At 38.9% G+C, this 20,144-nt stretch overlaps 1 protein-coding gene and 1 long non-coding RNA gene across 13 annotated transcripts in view; one reads left to right on the top strand and one right to left on the bottom strand.

Annotated features, from left to right (window-relative positions):
* LOC310892228 (uncharacterized protein) overlaps positions 1–20,144 on the top strand; it is a 421,439-nt gene that overhangs the window by 14,260 nt on the left and 387,035 nt on the right. The window lies entirely within an intron of this gene.
* LOC310892231 overlaps positions 6,745–20,144 on the bottom strand; it is a 40,203-nt gene continuing 26,803 nt past the window's right edge. The window contains exon 2 of the long non-coding RNA XR_014577976.1: positions 6,745–20,144. This exon is cut by the window's right edge and continues 14,816 nt beyond it. This is a non-coding gene — a long non-coding RNA (uncharacterized lncRNA).

Raw genomic sequence — 20,144 nt, 5'->3', positions numbered from 1 at the left:
TTACCACGAGAAATGAAAATGCCCTCATTTCAGAAATTTTCCAAGTAAGGTAGCGTTTCATGCCATCTGGAAATTTCTCCGCAGACCTGTCTTGTGAAGCTTTAATCCTTTCCCTCTGTATAGTGTTTTGCCTGATCACGTCATCAGGGGAAGAATACAGAAGTGAAACAAAGGAGGGAAGTGCTAAAAGGCAAATTTTGACTACTTCTAAACCTCGTGTTCAGCCGATGCCAGTGGAAGTTTTAATTCCAGCTGCGGGTTGCAGTTAGCTATCTGGGTAGCGGAGGATGAGCAGAGGTGGGTATCTGGGTAGGGAGGAAAATGCCATGAACAAGAAGTGAGCGTCTGCTGGTGTCGTGTGAATGACTGAAGGAGTTGTAGTTGAGAGGGTAATCCCCGGGCAATGGAGAAACGTGGCTGTGACACGATGAGCGATGCCGATGTGTCGTTTGTATCTTAACTCCTGGCAGAGAGAAGTGTTCAGGAGGGCAGGATTTAGGAGTGGGGTAGAGGTGAAGCTGAATTGGATCGGAAACAAAGGGTTGGAAAGAAGGGGAAGGTGCGGTTCTCCAGCAGCAACTGCTGGGGTGCCTGTGTTTATTCTGGAGTTTGTGGTGGAGCTGAATATCCTCAGTGGCAGCGCCGTGTGTAGCGTTCTCAGTATAAATAGAATCCATAAATAGTTTTGTAGAGAGTCAGGATTTTATTTTGCTTGCGAAGTTGGACCTATTGTGATTCTCGGCTCTGCCATTTCTTTCCTTACCTTATTGGTGGGATAAAGTTTATATTGCTTAGCCCCAAATCACATATATTAATATGCTTTCATCTCTTTTCTCTGTTGCTTTGTTTATCTGTCTCCGTCTATCTCTCTGTGCGCCTGCTGCTTGTCTGCCTGCCAGTTTTTTCTTTGTCTCTATCACTTCATCATTGAACCCATCTGTGTAGAAAATGGGATATTTGGCTGTCTTGTATTTTTTTTATTATTTTTTTTTATTTGTGTCATTTTGTTCCCTCAGACTTACGAGGATAAAACTCGCACTCCTGGGGGTGCCAGGCATTTCAGCTCTTGCATTTAGGAGGAGCCGTGATGCTTTTTGCGTCTGTTTGTCTGTCCATCTGTCTGCTGGTCTATAATAAGCTGTGCAGCGAGACAGCAGCTTACTATCTGTGTGTGTGAAATTAGCTAATTGGTGTTAGCAGCAATATTTTCACATGTTTTATAAGCAAAGTGCAGCAAGGTATATAAATGTAGATATGATCCAGAGACACACACACATACACACACGCGCGCGCACGCAAGCCTGTCGCTGCTCATGCATAGACGCTCAGAAGTAATTAATGTTAATAAGATTTTAATGTGCTTGTGAGATCATAATGAGGAGAAATGAATGCTGTGATTAGAAAAAGGTAACTGTGTGTGTGTTTTGGCTTAGAACACGATTTCCCCTCTTTTTTTATAAATCACAATTTCAGAACTTGTTTGTGATTGCATCAATCGGTTTTTATTTTCAAATTAGAGGTCTGTTTAGCCATTTGAATGATTAGCCAAATAAATGGGTAAAACCCTGATCATAAGGAATGGTGCAGATTTTTTTTTTTTTCCTCTTAGAAAGCAATGCTGGTATGTGACAGCGCTGGGCACCCTCATCCTTCTAGCATTACATTTTTTTGATGCTGCTTTTAAAGCCTCATCAGAAGCTGCTCTCAGAGACAGTGCTCATTTTTTACAAATAGAGATGTTTATCTATAGGTGTCTGCAATGCATAATCAACCACTGAAACTATTGTGCCAAGGCACATTCCCGTTCATCAGTAATGATGAATCCTCAGAGTCCAGATGATCACATGATACCTTGATAATATTTTGAAATAATTAGTTTAAGAAAGCAGAACCGTATACATTTATTTTTTTTAATTTTAATCAGTCGGCATCCAAGTAAGGGAGAGAGGAAAGTGTTTGCAGGAAATATTTTACAAGCTAAGATGTTCTTTCATCCCGGATGCTGTGTAGTCACCAGACCCCAGGCTGGCTAGCATCCAGATAGACACTAGGGGTCCTTCCCTCCAGCAAATCAGTGAAAGTATTGTCCAGAGGGCTTTGCTTTCATTTGCATATTTATTATTGTTTTTATTTTGAGTAATAAAAAAGTATAAAAATATTAAAAAGTTCTTGCCTGATAGTTTGGGCATTGAGATATTTTTTTTAACTGATATTGAGAGATGATATATTCTGTTTTAAAACCATCTACAATTTAAAAAGCATGTTTAAAAAGTCCATGCACCTGGCTGCATGCTACCCACTTCTTTATTTTGGTGGTGCCTGGCTTGGTTGGTGTTTAGAGATATTAGATCTGTGTTTGAATTCATGTAGTATGATTCATTTTCAGAAGCTGCCGAGGTACCACAACAGTGCTTGTGATGAGAAATGGTGGAACGTGGTGGTATGATTGCAGTTTCCAAATCGTGATGAACAAAAACCAGCGTCAGGAGATACGACTTTGACATGACTTGAAGTCTCCAAAGAAGATGATCTGACAGTTCATTTATAATGAATGAATTTATTTTGGGGAAAGGAAACATCAGGCAGTTTGTGTATTTGTTTATTCCTCTAAACACTCCATGCAGCCAGCTGCTATACAGTAGGGCCTCTAACTCTAGTTCATCATTCAGATAGCTCAATCAAGGAACGTAATACAGGAACTTTAATTTTATAAGGTACCTTGGGATATATCATCTGCATATGTGTGCGCTTAAGTGTGTCTGTGCGAGTGCACTCAAAGCATCTCTGAAACCTGAACTTCCTTGCATTAAGGCCATAACGAAGTATTACCCAACTGCTGCCAGTGTCCAGGTAATTTTTAATGAGCCTGGATGAAACACGGAAGCCTTTACTTCACCTAAGTGCTTATATAGTTTGAGAAGTGCTTTAAATTTTGACTTAAATAAAATGATCTTCTAAGCTACAGCTGTAAGGAAGCAAGTCATTTGCTCTAAAAATTGTAGATCCTTTCTATAGGTTATTTTATTAACATCTTTTGAAAAATATAGGATTCTATGATTCTAATGTTAATCCCAGTTTAGGATTAGCATTGAATTGAATTAATGTTGAATTGATGGAATATGATTCATTTCCAGAACATGCTGAGGTACTACGACAGTGATTGCAATGAGAATTGGTAGAACGTAGAGATATGACTGCAATTACCAAATCCTGGTAAGCAAAAACCAGCGTCAGTAGATACAGCTTTGACATAATTTGAAGTTTCTAAAGATGATCTCACAGTTCAAATCCCACTTCGGTATTAGTATCTTCTTGCAATTTTTTCATTGCTTGTTTCTGCTTGTTTCCTTTATATTAACATACCAGTTCCCAAAACTGGCTTCCACAAAGTTAGAGAGTGAGAGTAGGAATGAGGTAACAATAAACTCCAATACCACCGAATTTCAAGCTTAGAGCAGGAAGCAGCTAAGCTAAGGACCTTCTCTTTAGTTTTTCTGTGTCCTAGATGGGAAAAAAAAGTTTGATGCTCTAAATATCAGAGTTGAAATAGCTGAGCTGCCTTCAGCTATGGACTGAAAACTCTTTAAGAGAAACTCAGGAAGAGCTGAGGCAAATTGGCTAAATGCATGAAGTCAGTACACAAAAATGAGTTGCATGGAATCTTTAGGGGACTGCTTTAATTCAGGAGTAAATTAGTCTTAGGCCACTGTAGCTTAACTGAATAAGGAACTACAGGGAGCTTTGCTGTTGAATTACAGCATCTACTGACAGCTTCAAGACAATTAAATGTGTGCATATTGAAGTCAGACATCAGTTGATTTGCCTTAACTTTCTCAACACCTCCATGCAGACTTGGCATTAGAGACAGATAAGCTGTCCCAAGCAATTCATTTGATATTGGGGATCCAGAACAAAACAAATTTCAATATCTCCTTTGCTCTGTGGAAAACATTATACCACTGATTATTGCACTGTTCTTGTCAGAGTATCAGTTGCCCTGCCGGTCCTTGGACACCATTGTTTTCCTGTGCAGTTGTTGGAGGGTCCACAGCTAATAAGGATGACTTTCTGTTAGAGTCACTTTGTACACACCTATGCCCCAGTATTTGGGAACAAAGCATACCAAAGGTAGAGGTACAATATACTTTCAGTGACTTCTAGAATTACTAGAAGAAAAACAAGTGTATTCACAAGTTCTGTTTCCCTTTTGCAACTGGCTGCCATACTTACGTTTGGCTACTCTGGTGTAAGGTTAGCTCAAAGGTGAGAAAGAGGGATCTGTGTTTTTTATGTGGTTGTAATGGTAGAACAGAATATCTTGGGAGCATAGTAGTGGCAAGCCATCTTGGGAGAAACTCATTTTCTCTTAAAGAGGCCTATGCACAGTGTGAAAGTAGGAGCTCATAAGCGTATGTTCAGATTGTGCCCTGAAGAATGTTTTAAAGTATGTTTGCCAGCCTTACTTGTATTACATTCATTTAATTTGACTTTATTCCTAAGTGCACATATAAGGTTAAAATGCTGTTAATTAAAGTTTATAATCGACAAACTGTGAGTTAGCTGGTAGAATCTCCATGCTAAACAACATTAGATTTCTTCAATCATTTGCACAGCGAAAACTTCTGCAAATGGAGGGATTTAAAAAAATATCTGTAGGTTCTACCTCTACCAGGCCAGCAGAGAAAGTAAGTGATCAACTTGAAGGCTTTATTGGAAGTGGTCATCTGCTAGGCTCAAATTGGGTGTGTTTGTTCAAGTATGCTAGCTGATCTCTCTTTTGTTGTGTTTTTTTTTTTTTTTTTTTGTATGATACAGAGACAGAGAACACATATTCTGAAACTGTCAAAACTGAAGTTTTAAAGAACCCAATTCCATATTTATGCTTCTAAATAAGCAGCTACGTTTTCCAAAGTGCTCAATGCCAAGAAACCCCTGCTGAGTGTGCTGGATGCACAGGACTTTTAGTAACATGGATTTAGAAGAGCAAATTTAGGTACCAGTTTTGAAGCTGTTAGCCAGAGGACTTGTGGGTCAAGATGAGCTTAGAAATTCCAGATAAATGGTGTCACATTTCTACCAAAAACTTTATTTTAAAAAGTTGTATAATTGTAGCATACAGTATTTACATGAAAGTAAAACATAGTTATCTATAGGAAGACAGGAGCTGTTGAAGAAACTAAAGAAGTTGTTCATATACTCCGTCACCTCTGCTTCTGAAAGTGTCAGAAACTTCTGAGCTAGATGGGGAAGGCCTTCCAATGAACAAGTATGGAAAAAACTGGTGATGGAGGAAGCTCCTACCTTACTCTGCCATGGGATAATTGGCCAAGTCTTTGAATAAAGTAGGTACTGGTTTTCTACTCGATTAGAGGTCTGTTTGATGTTGTAATGGATATTCCTACTATCCATATACAAGTTTTTCCTTTTTTTATTTTTTTTTAATAAGCTCTTGATCTCAGTGTCACTTTGCAGCAGGTATCATGTGATCTACAGGTTGTTTCACACATGAAAGGAATGGCTTAACTTTTCTGAAGTTTTGGAAATTTGAGGTTTCAGGTAATGTAAAGGCAGACAGCACTGAGCAACTAGATGGAGTTAGAAGCAGTAGTCACTGTAGTATAAATTCTTGGTATTTCATTTCTTTTCACTGGTGGGCATGTGTCTCCAGTCATTAGCAGAATTCCAGTGGCTTCACATTGGCTGCATTCATCACAGAAATATAGAAAATAGTTTATATGTGTTTATGTATGTCCTAACTCATACGCTTATGCCTGTATTTACAAGTAGTGCATTTGGAAAGAGTCAGAATGTACAAGAAGTGTTTGAGTAAGTTTGGGTAATGGTTCAATTTGTTTGGAAAATGTTAGAAGTTAGTCTTGTTCCCATTCCCCAAACAGTTCTGCCACTGACGTAAATAGGACTAGGCCTTTTTATCTATGCCTGCATGAGTTATTCAAGAAAAATTGCAAACTGCATGAGCCGCTCAGATACCTAGCAGCTCCCAGCCTTGCCCACGTGGGGATTCTTACCTGACCACACAATAAATGTCTTTCCTTGGATAATTGTCCTGGTCACCTCAACAGCACTTAAGGCAAGCCATGTGGCGAGTGCCGCCTTGTTCTGCCTGTGATGGTAAACCATCCTGCTCCGCTCCCAGCTGCTGAAACACTATTGGTGTCAGGCTCTGATCTTTCCGTTCAAGACTGGAGAGGAGGCCCAAGGCAACACAGGGTGGGGAACATGGGGAAGATGAGCAGGGAGTGGGATGGAGGGGTGAGAGGATGGGGTTGGACCCTGGTTCTGTGGCGGAGAGGAAAGCAGGGAGCGGATGAAGCAGGGGGCAGTGCCATGGGGAGGGCTGTGATAGAAGGGCATGGAAAGTGCATTGTGTAAATGTTCTTTAAGTAGAATCAGTGTTAGAAAGGTGGGGAGGTGAGAGAATGGAGAGAGAGCTGTTTTGAAGCACAAGAAGAAACAACACAGGCATGCTGCCACCTGTGCACGTTGGGGGTTCATCACAGAACTGGGACATGTTGTTGCCAGTGCGTTGGTACCACATGAAACTTATTTGCTTTTGGAAAAGCTTGAAAATATTAAAACTAAATATAGTTGAGGCCCACTCCTTATTGGATTGTCAGCTCTTCCTTCTTAATATAATAGTCCAGTCTTGATCAACACATTATTAACAAAATCATGCTTGAATACTGTGCCCTGGGTACAATTATTTTCAGCACTCTACCTTTACTTCTTCTTTTGTTGTGTTCCTATTGTTCCTTTTTCTTCCCTTGACAGTAAGCAGATGACAATAAATTGTTAAATTTACTGCCTCCACTTTGCCATGACTTGGTGCTGGAATCAGACCAGTTGAAAGGCCTAGCAGGTACTGTTTTTGTTAATCTCAGGACATGATGGATTTATTTGTAATCATGTAGCACTTAACTGAAGCCTAATGGATTGACAGGCATGCTGTAATGAGGTTGTCCTGAAGGATCGTTAGGGACACCACCACTTCTGTCCTGGATTATTTGTTCAACTATATGTCTTACTGAAATCCAAGCATGAAGACAAACCCTTTCTGGCATGAAATTTTGTCTTCTTAAGGTATATGATAATTGTGTAATGCTTCTTAACTCTTGTCCTTCGTATGTGGCTTTTTTGGGGGGGAGATTCTCCTTTAGTCCTTGCCAGTTCTGTTCTAGAACCCTCAAAAAAAAAAAAAAAAAAGAAAAAAAGGTGTAAGGAACACTCAAAGTCCTCTTACCTGTCCAAAAGAGGATAGACTGTATGTTTTGTTATTCCTGACAAGTATTTGTCCAGACTGTTAAGTTATGAGTCCCACTTCAAGTGATCTATTCTGGTACCTCATTATTCTTACCCTTAGAAAGACTTCCCTGTTGCCTAACCTGAATCTTCTTTACTACAGTTTACTTCACTTACTTCTTTGACAGTGATTCCCATTCCCTTTGCAACAGCTTTTTATGTACTAGTAATCTGGGTAATGTAGTCATTTCTGGCAGTAATTCCATTCTGTGTATGGTATCTGCGTTTATGATCATTCATGCTCTTTTCTGAATGTTCTTCATCTGTTTCTTGAAAAGCTCTGTCCATAACTGGACGGTTTGCCTCTTCAAACTTCCCCAAACTGCATAGAGCTGAAAGATCACTTCCTGTGTCCTCTGGGCTGCATGTCTGCTTATAGAAAGCTCCAAATGATGATTGTTCCCTTGTTTCACCAAGATTCTGCAAACTTATATCAAGCTTATAATTCACAATAACCCTAGATCCTTTTCTGAAAAACTGCTGCCTTCTCAGTTATACCCCATCTTGTATTTATGTCGTTAATTATTTCTGCCTAAGTACGGTACTTCATGCATACTCCCGTTGAATCTCATCCAGCGCCTCTACACCATTTCTATTATTGCCAAGGTCATTTTGAATTTTATTCAGTCACTCAGTGCATTTCCAGGTTCCTGTGGTCTGCAAGCTTAACAAACATGTTTTCTATTCCATCATCTAGCTTATTAATGAGAAAGTTTAATAGAACAAAACTCAGGGCAGCAACCCAGTTGTAGTCTTGTATTTTGATAATTACTGTGTGGATTCCCTTATCTAAGAAGTTTTGTATCTATGACTATCTATGTTATCTGCTTCTGACTATGCTTGCTTTGCTCCAAGCTTGTTTATAAGAATGTTATATAAAACTGCCAAAAGCTAAAATAAAGTTAAGGTACATGAATGACACTTGCTGCTTTCTACAGGGCTTCTTATCCTGTTCTGGAAGGAAATTAGGTTGTTTTGACATGATCCGTTCTTAAATCAATGTTGATTACTACTCATCTTTTTTAGTTAGGTGTTTTCATTGATCAAGATTTTTTTTCTGGGAATTAAGCTTAAGTTGATTGGTCAAGAATTCCTTTGTTCTTTCTTTTCTCCTTTTTCTCTCACTTTTCATGGTAGGTACTATATTTATTCTTCCAAACTTTTCTTGTCTCTCACAAAGTCTCCAAAACTGTTTCAGACAGCTCTTTAAGGATACTGGGATGAAATTCATCAGGCCCAAATGACTTGAAAAATACCTAACTTAGTTAAGTACTCTAATCTGTTTGCTCTTCTGGAGTAAGAACATATCCCTCTTCATGAGTATTAAGCAAATTATCCATGTCTCTCCACTGGAAATTTTGAATGAAAGGTGACACAAAAAAAGGTGTTAAGCACTTCAGCCTACTCACATCATCTGTCAGTTGATCTTCCTCTCCATTGATTTACAGATCCATATCTTCATCTACCTAACGAACTAACAGAATGGCTTCTTGTTACTCTTGGTATCCCTCGTTAGTTTTGTGCTTTGAGCATAATGATTTTGCTCCTTCATGTTTGTACTATTTTTATAATTATCGTCTTCTTTTCTGATATCCTTCTGTTTTCTTTGGGCTTTTTCTTTTTTCCATTTGATAGCAGTAAAGAGCTCATAATTTAATGTTGATTTTATTGTAATTTCTTCAAAGAACGGTTATGTCTCCTTTTTTTTTTTCCTGTAGACTCTCCCTGAGACTTCACTCAACAACATTACTGTCCACGTTGCACTCTTACCCACTCAGTCTGTCCATACAGGCTAGAGCCCAGTCTAGAAAAAATGCCCATTTGGTCTTCTCTTTACTTTCCAATGAAAGAAAAAAATTCTCGCCAGTGCATTCCATGAAGTTTCTGGAAAGCTGTGATCTGCTGTTTTCTTTTCTCCAAAGAATGTGCATAATTAATCCCCATTTTCACCAACTTTTTCATGCAGACACTTCAGGTTATCTCACAAATTGTTCTGAAAAGTCAGACTCATCTTCCTGTTTGGTAGTTTGTGGTATTTCCCCGTCGTGGTGAAGCCTGGGTATTTTTGCCTTTAATCACTACCTGTGGTTTTTCACGAGGTTTGACGCTCTGCACATTCTGGACCTCAGAGCGTGCTTGTGCTTTCTCAGTTTTCCAAGGCAATATGCCTTTCCTTTTTTTCCTTTTAGGTATCCTCACACAGGTTACATACCCATATATGTTACAGCCATATAAGTAAGTCTGTCAGTTTTCTCTCATACTAATTAAGCATCGATCTTGATGATGCATTACGGTTTCTAGTTTATTTTCCTATTCACCAAACTTCTTGTCTTATTATATGGACATAGAAGATGCTTTTTGTCCTTGCCCAATCCGTGCTTCTGCTGTGAGGACTGGGAGGAACACTGATTCCTTCACCACTTTGCTTCTAGAAAATTGTAGTCACTTTTGAACCTTGATGTCCCTAAAGTGTTTTTGTAGATCCTTCGGTATTCATTATGCCCTCTCTATTGTGTTGTGCCCTCTTCCATTGTTACTTCTCTGAGTTGGAACGTCCAGGAGACTATCCTGTCCTCACTTAAAAGCCACGTAATTCTATTGCAATCTGCATTTACTGACTTAAAAAGTGGTTTATAGTATCAACATATTGTATTTATTTTCCTACACTTTTGGCTTCCACTTATTTCTTTTTTTCTTTATTTGTTCTTCTTCCTTTTTTTTTTTTTTTTTTAATTATTTCTTGCTCTTAGTTTGCAAGTTCCTTGCAGCAAGGTTTTGTTCTCTCATGTCAGCTATGTCCCAATAGACTTGCTGTTTTTCTCTCAGTTCTCCTTGTACATAATTTGCTTTTCTTGGTAGCTTTTTTGGAAGTTTTGCAGATCAGTGCCATTGCAACCATATGGTTCCCCATAATTGTGCTCTAAAATTACTTTGTCCAATTTTTGTCCCAGCTTTGTGCAAGTCTCCTCTATTGACTAACTCTGTTCATTCTCATTTGCTGTTTCAGTCTGTTGTGAACCAGGTGAAGGTTGGATGGTCTTTCTTTAACCTTGGTTAGTTAGTTAATAGCAATTCCAGAGAGTTTGAACTGTACATCTTAAGGCAACAACAGATTTCCATAGTATTGAGCCAGCAACGTTTGCAGTGTTTGCCTGAGAGGAAATTTTCTTCACAGCAGATATTCATTAGCCCTTGACTTAGTACTTGGAAAGATGGAAGGACATCTGAACACGAATCTGCAAGTTTTTCCTTTTGTTTGTTTTCTTTTTGTTTTTAATAACAAACCATTGGAAAATTCCAGAGAAGATAATATTTAAATTATCTATACAATCTAGTTTCTTACATTAGTTCATTCAGAGACCAACATTTTAAAATGATAGTTGAGTACAACTTGAGTCAACTTAGAGGAAAATGCAGTCAAGACAGCAATTTAGTCTCCCTCTGCTATCAGAGGAGGAGAAATACCCCTACAGAGCTATTCATCCTAAATATATTAGAGTTTTGGGATGGGATTAATGGCTCACTGAAGATGATTATGGTGGCTTCAGTTAGATACCTAACTTTTAGGAAGTTAATAGTTAGATTATATGCATCCTAGATCAGATTTCAGATTTCATCCTAGATCTCCTGATCAGATTTCTCTGAAGAATATTTCCTCTATTCTATTCTGTAGAAAGCTACCATGGTTTGTCTAGCTTTGGAGAGATTTTGTATGTTAGAATTTTCCAGAGTTTGGAAGGGTTATAGACCTTTTAAAAGATTTCCCTTTTTTAAATCTCAAGTTATCTCCTTGCCTTTTTGATTGTAACCTGCTCCTTAATTTTGTTTGGGGTGAAGAAGCTGTTCAGATTGATCATTTTGGTGTGGCTTCTTTTTGATGGGTCAACAATTTGCTCTCCAGCATTGCAGGTAAATACTATTCCATGTTACCTTCCTCACGGGTGACACGAAGATTAATGTTTGCACATAGTTCTGAGTATATCTAACTCTCTCTAAGTTATCCCTGTAGGTGACTATTTTTACTTGTATTTTGGATCGTTTCATGATGTAGCCACTAAAAATAAATGATCCTGGACAACAGATTAGACATATTTGTTGTTTTTTTGGGAAGAGCTAATGTCATTTTGGTGTTGCACAAGCTTTCCTCTTTATCTCTGTACAGCCGTAAGGTGTCCGTGACACTATTATTCTGGCCACTCTGTTGCCAAAAAGTTGTCAAGAAATTAGTGGAGAATTCAGAGAAGAGCAACAGAAGTTAAGAGGCTGAAGAGATTGAAATATGAGCAAAGATTACAAGAATTTATTATGTACAGTTTGGACTAAATGATGACTAAGACATATGATAACAATCCACAAGTATTTGAAGGGTGTAAAATATTAAGACAAAAAAAAAAAAGAATTATTTTAAGATGTTCAAAGGGGTAAAACTCGGCAAGGAAAAATTTCAGCGTGAACCACAAAAACTTCCTGAGGAGCTGCATGTGCTGGACTCGTGGATTGGAGTCTACAAGAAGGTGGTAAAAAGCCTACGATTTCGCACCGCCCTGGGATCACGTGCACAAGGACATGGGTCTGACTGCACAGGTCAGGGTTCGCCTGCTTCTTACATCGTGCTTTTCTGAGGGCTCCTGAAGAGTGAGCTGCAGCACAGGGGCTGCGTGCTGGTGGCAGCAGCCTGCCTGCAGCTGCTATTTTTGTGGAGCAGCCCTTTTCCATCAGATGGCTGTACGTGTACCCATCCGTCTGATAAGCGTAGGCAGAATCAAGCTATCACCAATGGAATAATTAATCTCATTTTCAGCTCGCTCCCTGCTGAGGTGTGAGAAGTGCCCAGGGAAGAGGGTGGCTGAGATGACACTGCAGGAACTGGTCTGTTGGTGATGGTTTGCCCTTGGCAGCTGTCTTCCCACACGCTCTCCTGACCTGGAAGCAGAGCGGTTTCACAGGTAACACAAGGGTGTGCCCGTAGGAAATCTGGACATGTAGTTGTCAGAAGGACTTGCAGCCCTCTAATACTGGAAGAAAACAAATGGCCCATCCAGGAAGGAAACTGAACACCACTGAACAGATTCTTAAGAAACAAGACTGAAATAAGCAGAAGACTCGAGGAAATGTAATGAAGAATAGCATTTATAGCGTCTTGGCAGAGGACTGGAATGACGTCTTAAGCATTTTCCTTTTCCTTTTACCCTCTTCTTTCATTTCTATTATTTGGTGCAATCATATTAAAAACTGTTTTAACTTAGATTTTTTTTCCCACAATTTAAGAACCCTCAACACCTATTTATTCATTCTGATAAAGGCTGCCGGTTTACACTGTAGGCTTATTGTAATTAGGAGGTCTTTTATTGTCCTAGTGAATTGTAGTGGGCTATTTTAAGCCTAAAAATATTTAACCATCCTGAGCACTGATTAATTTGGACGGTATTTTTGTTTAATAGGGACATCTTTACTATTTACAGCTCGTTTTGCACTCTTAATAGATATGGACAGGAGGAGTGAGGACTACAGCTCTTGTTCCCCACTCTGCCCTCTGTTCCTCATTTTTATTTTTGTGTGTGCAAAACCATCATGCATGCCAGCTTGGGAAGCTGGCATCCCTCCTGTTAAGACCGAACTTGCTCTCTGTTGCAGTATAAATAGTGCTTGCTTCCAACTTCAGAGCAGTACCCATGTTGCATGTGTTCTGTAGCTGACTGTATTAAAGGGTTTTCCGTGTAATATAAGGCTTTTATATTTGTGGCTTTAGATTTGCTGGACAACTCTGATCACGCATCTGGGGATAGGCCTTTAAGCTTGTGTGATATTAGGGGGCTGGAATATTTCAATTCTGGCGTGGCTCAGTTTAAGAAGGTCCTACTTCACTGGCGTGTACAGAAGAAAGAAAACCAAATGCCATTCTTTAAAATACTCCAGATATAAACCTGGGAGCATTCCCAACTTTGGTAATCCTACATTGTCTGTAAATCACTGGGAGCGGAGGGGGAAATTGCACCAGGTGAACCAGATGTATTTGAAAATGTCATTTAGTTTGCTAGTCTGGGATTTTTGATTTGATAAAAGCACTTTGTTCTGCTTTGTATAAAAGCAGCTGGCCGGGCAAACTGAGACCAGTTGGTCAGACAGAGGCCACAGACAAAGACAGTCAGGGAAGGTTTAGGAGGGGGGCTGATTTTTGATTATAGAAGTAAAGAACCATTACAGACTTTGTGGGCAGCATGTGAAGTGTTGCCATGACCGATTAGTCCTTGGGCTTTTGAAAACTGTTCTCTTAAAGTTATGTGATAGAAAGCAATAGCTGTTTTCCTCAGACTTGCTAGAACTGTTATCTTTCCGATTGAAAATGCTGGGCTGTCTGCCCCAGTCATCCCCTTGGGAAGTGCCCTTCCCATCCTTGCCTTTCTGGCACACGTGGCCAGCTGGAGGCTAAGCCCTGAAGAATAAGAATTATTTTATCCTTTTATCTGTTGCATTTCATTTTCAGAGTTTGGATGGTCTGCTTCTTCAACATCAGCCACTGTTAGCTTCAGTAGGCAGGCTGGACACTCTCGAGCAAGTGTTGCAGAGAGGGATGCTGGGTTTTAGGGTTGTGCTGTGTTGCTACAGATCATGTCACCTCAGTGTGTAAACAGTCCAAAAATAAAAACAGCAAATGATACAAAAAGGAATCCAGTTATATTTTTATATCTCATTAAGTTTCGCTCCTCCTTGTGGTTTTATTGGCAGAGATATCAGGGGAGTGTATATCTCCATCTGAGAAGAGGCGAAAAGATCCGCATTGGTTGTGTGGGTGGACACTTTTTTGCCTTTTTTTAAATTTTATTTTCTATGGGGATTAAGTGGGAAGGGGTCTAGGCTCTCCCACACCTGTCTCATTTGTGGATATCCTTATTTTATCACGTATAGAAAACATCTGTTAATTTAAGACTAGTTACTAGTATCCTGCCCAGGGGTTCTTTATTTAGGTACTCAGCTACAAGAGCTGCTGTCCCAAGCTGTCATACACAGAGCAGATTGCTTACTATTGCTGTGAGCCAAAGGTATAGGGTATAGGTGGGTGGACTTGTTTTTGAACCCTGAACTTTTCCTGTGTGGTACTGACAGATGAGCGGGTTGGAAAAAAGACAAGGGTCCACAACAAGCAGCTTTGGGTCAAGGCACGTCTGTCCCAGAGCCGTGCTTGAGCTTGGGATATGCCTGCAGAATACTGGCTACAAGCATCGGCCTTTTTAGTCCCTGCTGTTTAATGTGAGCCTGATAACTGACTTATACTGTTCTCTTTTGGTATTTTGGAGATTCATTGACTGCCTACCCCTAGTCTGCAGGGAATGGCCAGGACGTGGCTGGATGATTGTGTTGGAACTTGACCTGCATTTTCCATCCAGACACCCAGTGCAGGCCAGGTCAGGGGAGGGAGTGGGAAAGATTATTGCAAGCCTTTGGTTTTCGTACACATAGATCCACCGAGAAATTCCCTACCACGTGTTGTTGTTGTTGTTTTCTCGCCTAGCTTTGTGCTGGGATCCTCCAGCATGCTTAGCACCCACGTGGTTGGTGGCTTTTCTGGAAATGAATTATGGCTGTCAGAAATGCTAAAGCCCTATCCCAGATACGTTCCCACATCACGTTTAAGTTTATGCTCGTGTTATGGTCCAGTCAACTTTTCTGGCTTTAAGTTGGAATGGCAAACCTTTTTCTTAGGTTCATCTGTAGTGAGTGTTTTATTTGTCAGATTTTGATCCTGAAAGCAGTGGTTTTTCAGACAAAAGCTATGGGTTTGATAGAATTTGAGTTATTATGATTTTTATAGCCATAATCCTGTGCTGTAAGAATTCTGTTTGTCTCATGTCCCCTATGTAGGGCTTCTGTGTAGTTATTTAGACCACACTTACTGGATCTGGGATGCATTCAGTAAGGGGCATGACTCCCCAGTGTGGATCTGCAAACATGACAATGCATGGAAAACTTCAGTTAGTATTTAATGAACTTCTTCATGTATTCAGTGTGAGGACATTTCTTAGAATACAAGCCTTGGCAAGTAGAAGTATCAACTGTTGTTATTGTTGTTGATGTTGTTTTTTAACTACTTAAAGCACTGAACATAAGCAGACTTGAACTAGGAGCTAGAGAAAAGCATGTAATTTCCTTAAAGTCATTTATCTAAGCTAGAATATTGTAAGATGGCCTTGCAAAAGCCAAAGAATGAGCTATTCCTGGTGAAAGAGTTAAAAAAAAAAAGAAAAAAGTCTTAATTAAAGAAATCCTTTAGTATGTATGAGTTGTGTTTATTCTTTCTCTGAAAACATCAATGTTTCTATCCCTTCACTAAAGTTCTCTTTATATAGTAGACAAAGATCCATAAGGAAAACAAAAGACATTGCATCTGGGAATTAAAAAAGGAGTTTTTCCTTTGTTCCAAGTAACCTATACTGTTAATTCTAAAAATGAAATTGAATATTTTTCTAAAAACTTAGTATGCAGCTCATGCATTTCCGTGGAATGTCCTTAACTATTCACTGACTCACTCCCTATTCATTTATAACTAATATATGGCACTTTTGTTGTGGTTTCTAAAGTATGGAGGTTATGTGAGTCAGATGCAATTTAGAATAGAGATTATCTTTAAATAATCAAAAACATACTTTGCCAAAAATACTTTTTAAAAAAAGAGGGGAAAAAAAAAAGGAAAGAAAGCATTCCGTGTTCTCAAAATGTGGAGAGCTTTTAAAAAAGATTTGTTTTCAATAAATAAGGGGGAAGAAATGTTATGTAAACCTAAGTGCTTAGCAGACATCCGTTTACTTCCTTCAAGGAGACAAGGGGTTTTAAGATTTTCAGAGCTCATGAGAAAGGCGCATCCTTGAGTACTAGCACCAAGGACGTGATGGAAGCATTTTTCCTTGAAAATTTGCAGCATGAACACATAAGGTTAGAGGTGGCATGAATGATAACTTTCTTGAAGATTTTAATCAAGGACATTCTGGAGAATGTGGGCGTTTGGATCTATCCTTAAAAATAGGAAAACAAAGTAACAAAAAACAAACGAAAACATACAAAGAAAAAGAAATAACTCCTGGCCTACCCTTTCTTTTCACTTCTTCCTTCTCCTTCTTAAGTTGGTTATGGTTCTCATAAAGTTTTTCATTAATGATACAGTGTTAGAAAGGACAATTGTTAATTTTTTTGCCGTGACTTTGAAGTCCATTTGTTGTGACAGCTGTTAGGCTGGCATTTCCTGGACATCAGTGGTATTTTATGATGGCTTGCCTGCTTTCCTTCCTTCTTATGACTTTTCTCAGAAAGGAATAGCAAGCTGGCAGACTTAGATTCCTGTATGAAAAAAGCAGAAGATGGATCATATTGGGCTATAGTTGAGAGAATTTTGGGGATCCAAAGAATCAACAGCTTTTTTGTAAGGTAGCTGGCAATGTGATCTACAGACAGAATCAAAAAGATCTCAAAGCTAGAAACTTGTACTCATCCTTCTGCTGATTTTTTTAAAGAGTTTTGTGCAGCAGAAGATCTTACTGGCCTGACAAGTTGATACCAATACAAGTAGAGGCCACTTTATAATAAATGCATATTTTTGCTTTCATAAAAACCATACCATTGGCTTAAAAAAATCCAAGAGCCTTGCACAACAGTATTTTCAACAATATATCGAGCCTCATATTTTTCAATTACAACAGGGCTTTTTTCCTCTGCTGATCTTTTTTTTTAATAACCAAAGGAACAAATATGTCTTGGTTTTGAGCTTTAATCTGGTGCTTTGTGTACTCTGATGACCTCCTAATCACACTCTCTGTGACATGTCAATCTACTGCTATGGAAAGTGGGTGATTTGGGCTGTCATGAAAGTGATGATATGCTCATATATCCTGTGCACTTAGGACAGAAAAGTTCAAAGAAATGCATTAACCAAACGAATGAAATGTTATGGGAACCCATAATTCAGCTACCAAGTGTCTCTCTCCCAGTTCATGAGTGGTTCTTTGTCTGTGTTGTGACTTTAAATGTGAGCACCAGGTGTGAAGATTTCTGTTTATCTTTATTTAAGCAAAAACAAACACAAAAAAATTCAGAGCTGATGCAGATGATGAAATGTAAAGATGTGCGATGGGTTTAGTAAATAGTCATGGTGCATATGTCTAAACAAGGAAGGAGATTGTAGAATGTGGTATTAGTTTATATTGCTCTCCTTTCATTACTGTATAACCATCTGCCTCTCTGGCATGTTCCTTAAAATCTTACACTTCAGTTTGTAACCTTCAACACTGCAGTGGAGTTTCCTGTGCTGAGTTAGTGGAATCATCTAGATTGCAAGGTAAATGCCGTCAACATCTACAGCAAATTATTATTCATCAAAACTGAAAGATAGGACTGACTTTTTTATCAGATGAAGAGACCTGTCTAGTATGTAATTGTCTAGTATGTAATTGGAGAGGTGTGATGTGAATGGGAGTCTTGGGGGCAAGGATATGCTCCTCTTGGCATCAATAGGACTTCCTCTGTGGTCTTAGATGCATTACCCAACTGTTCTGCATGGCATCTCCCATCTGTAATGTGTAGATAATGCCACTTGCCTCCCGGTGAGGATTTTGATCGTTAGTTAATGTTTGTAAGGGTCTGTGAAAATGCAAAGTGTTGTATAAAAAATATATAAGCAAATGAAAAATGATGTCCTCATTAATGTCCTCCATTTGATGTCCTCAGTAAATTGAAGACTGTAAGTGAATGCTTCCACCTTCATAATCCAGCACCTTTTAGGTTATAGTTCAATGAGCTGAACATGAAAACATGATGTTGTGGAACTGTGCTTGTTTGAGGAAATCATGGTCCAACATCTTCAATACACCTTCCTGGTTTTCCCCAAGGAACATTGTTACCATTTAACACATTATTGAACCTTTCTTCTGAACGTTTTTTTCTGAGGTTTTCCTTCAATTCAACTTGAGCAAATGGCTAGGAGATTTAGACTTATAAGGTTGCATCTCAATCCACCTAAACTTGCTAGAAATCCCAAAGCAAGTCAGTTTCGTTCCTGTAGACTGACTCTTGACAAATCTCTTTGGATGTGCCCAATGCTCTACTGAACATCGTGGTGAAGAATACAGAAACTTGTCCATGGATACAGACTTGAAGCTTTAGAATCTCTGTTCAGCATTTGTCATCCATAAATTGGTACAAGGATCAGAACAGATTCATGATCTGATATGTACTTGTACAACATGAAATCATAAAGTGTTTTAATCATTGTCATGCCTCAGTGAGTATGTGAAGGTGGTTTTAAAAGTGGTGAATATTTCTTTTGAAGCATGGTCTTGGATGAAGTGTTAAAAGATCAGGAAGGCCAAACTCATCTTAGTGGGTCTCTCTCTGTCTCTCTCTCTTTCTCTCTTTTCTTTTTTTTTTTTTTTTTTTAATTGTTATATATGGTTTTTGAAGAAAAGGAACTTGCAGCTCCTTGCTCAGGCGGTTCTTGAGTTGTGGTGTGGATGCTTTGAGGGTATAAACCACAGAGGAAGTCTGGATAAAATAGCTACTTAAAAAGAGATTAAGGGATTTACTTCAGTGCCTCTATGGGCTGTGATTTAAAGGGAGAAGAGCCCACTTTTTCATATTGCAGCTACTTTTATTAGCTACAGGTTTTAACCTCTTGGAAGGATTCTCATGTCTTTCTATCAGCCACTTTGGGGAGTTAATCCAGACCAGTCAACAGAACTGTACGTTGCACTTGATTTCTTGGTAATTTTAAAAGCTTTCAGTGTCTTCTCTGGACATTGTAACTCCATAGTCTTTTGGTATAGATGGTATGGATGAGCAAGAATAATAGATAGCTATACCTAAACTCCATTTTCCAGAGATTAAAAAAAAAAAAAAAGAAAGTTGGGGTGTGGAGGGAAGAAGGCATTACATAAACCGGAATTGAATACAGAGTGATGACTCCAGATCAAAATACTCTTTAAACTTTTTTATTTAGTTAATTTTTTCCCCTGCAGAGGTTTATTTGGGACAGAAGCTGAACTTTGTCTTACAACTTGCTCTGTCTTACAACTTGCTTTGCCAGCATTGATCAGTGGGGACACAGCATTGTCAGCCTGCTTGGGTTTGCAGACTGCCTCAGAACTGTAAAATCACAGCACTCAGTAGTGTATTTTTTAGAAGTTTTTGATGATCTTTACTGGTAACTGAATTCTGTGTGACAGATAGATTGAGGATGGCATGATATTGGGCAGTTGAGATGGAAAGCTCAGTAGCGTTACCACTTTCAATAAGTGAAGGTTTTCCAGTAGTCCCAGAAGAACAATATTATCTGTCAGGTAGTAGATAAAGTTTGTGCTTGAAAGGGTTTTCTCAGTTGGCTCTTATTTACCTGTATCTGCCTACCCTGCATTAGAAACCTCCTTACATTTTCTCTCCCAGAAGCTTAACTCAGTAATTGTTTCCTATTTGTACACATTTATTTTATCTTTCTTGAATGTCAGCTCAGTATTTCAATTAAAGATTCAATCATGCCTAAAGTTCTTACAATCCAGTTTCAGTAGTGGATCATCCAATTAGGACATAATGTCCTCTGCAGTTCTGTGAGGCTTGGTTTACCTTAGGATCAGAACTACCCAAAGTCGCTTTTGAAAATGAGTTGTTGATGCCTAAGTAACATTTTTTAAGTCAAATTTTGGAAATTGTATATTGTGGATGATTTGTTCTCCTAAATGAGAGAGGGCAAGGAGGTGAGTTTAAACACCTGATTCATGGTCATCCATGCAGTTCACCTGCTAGCTCTTCGCCTGTCTCTGCTTTGTACTTTCTCAACTAATTCTGTC

Source organism: Anser anser (genome assembly GCF_964211835.1).
Source record: "Anser anser genome assembly, chromosome: 1".
In the NCBI taxonomy this organism is placed as follows: Eukaryota; Metazoa; Chordata; class Aves; order Anseriformes; family Anatidae; genus Anser; species Anser anser.
Note: the sequence above shows the minus strand (reverse complement) of the source record. Positions and strands in the feature narration are given on the sequence as shown.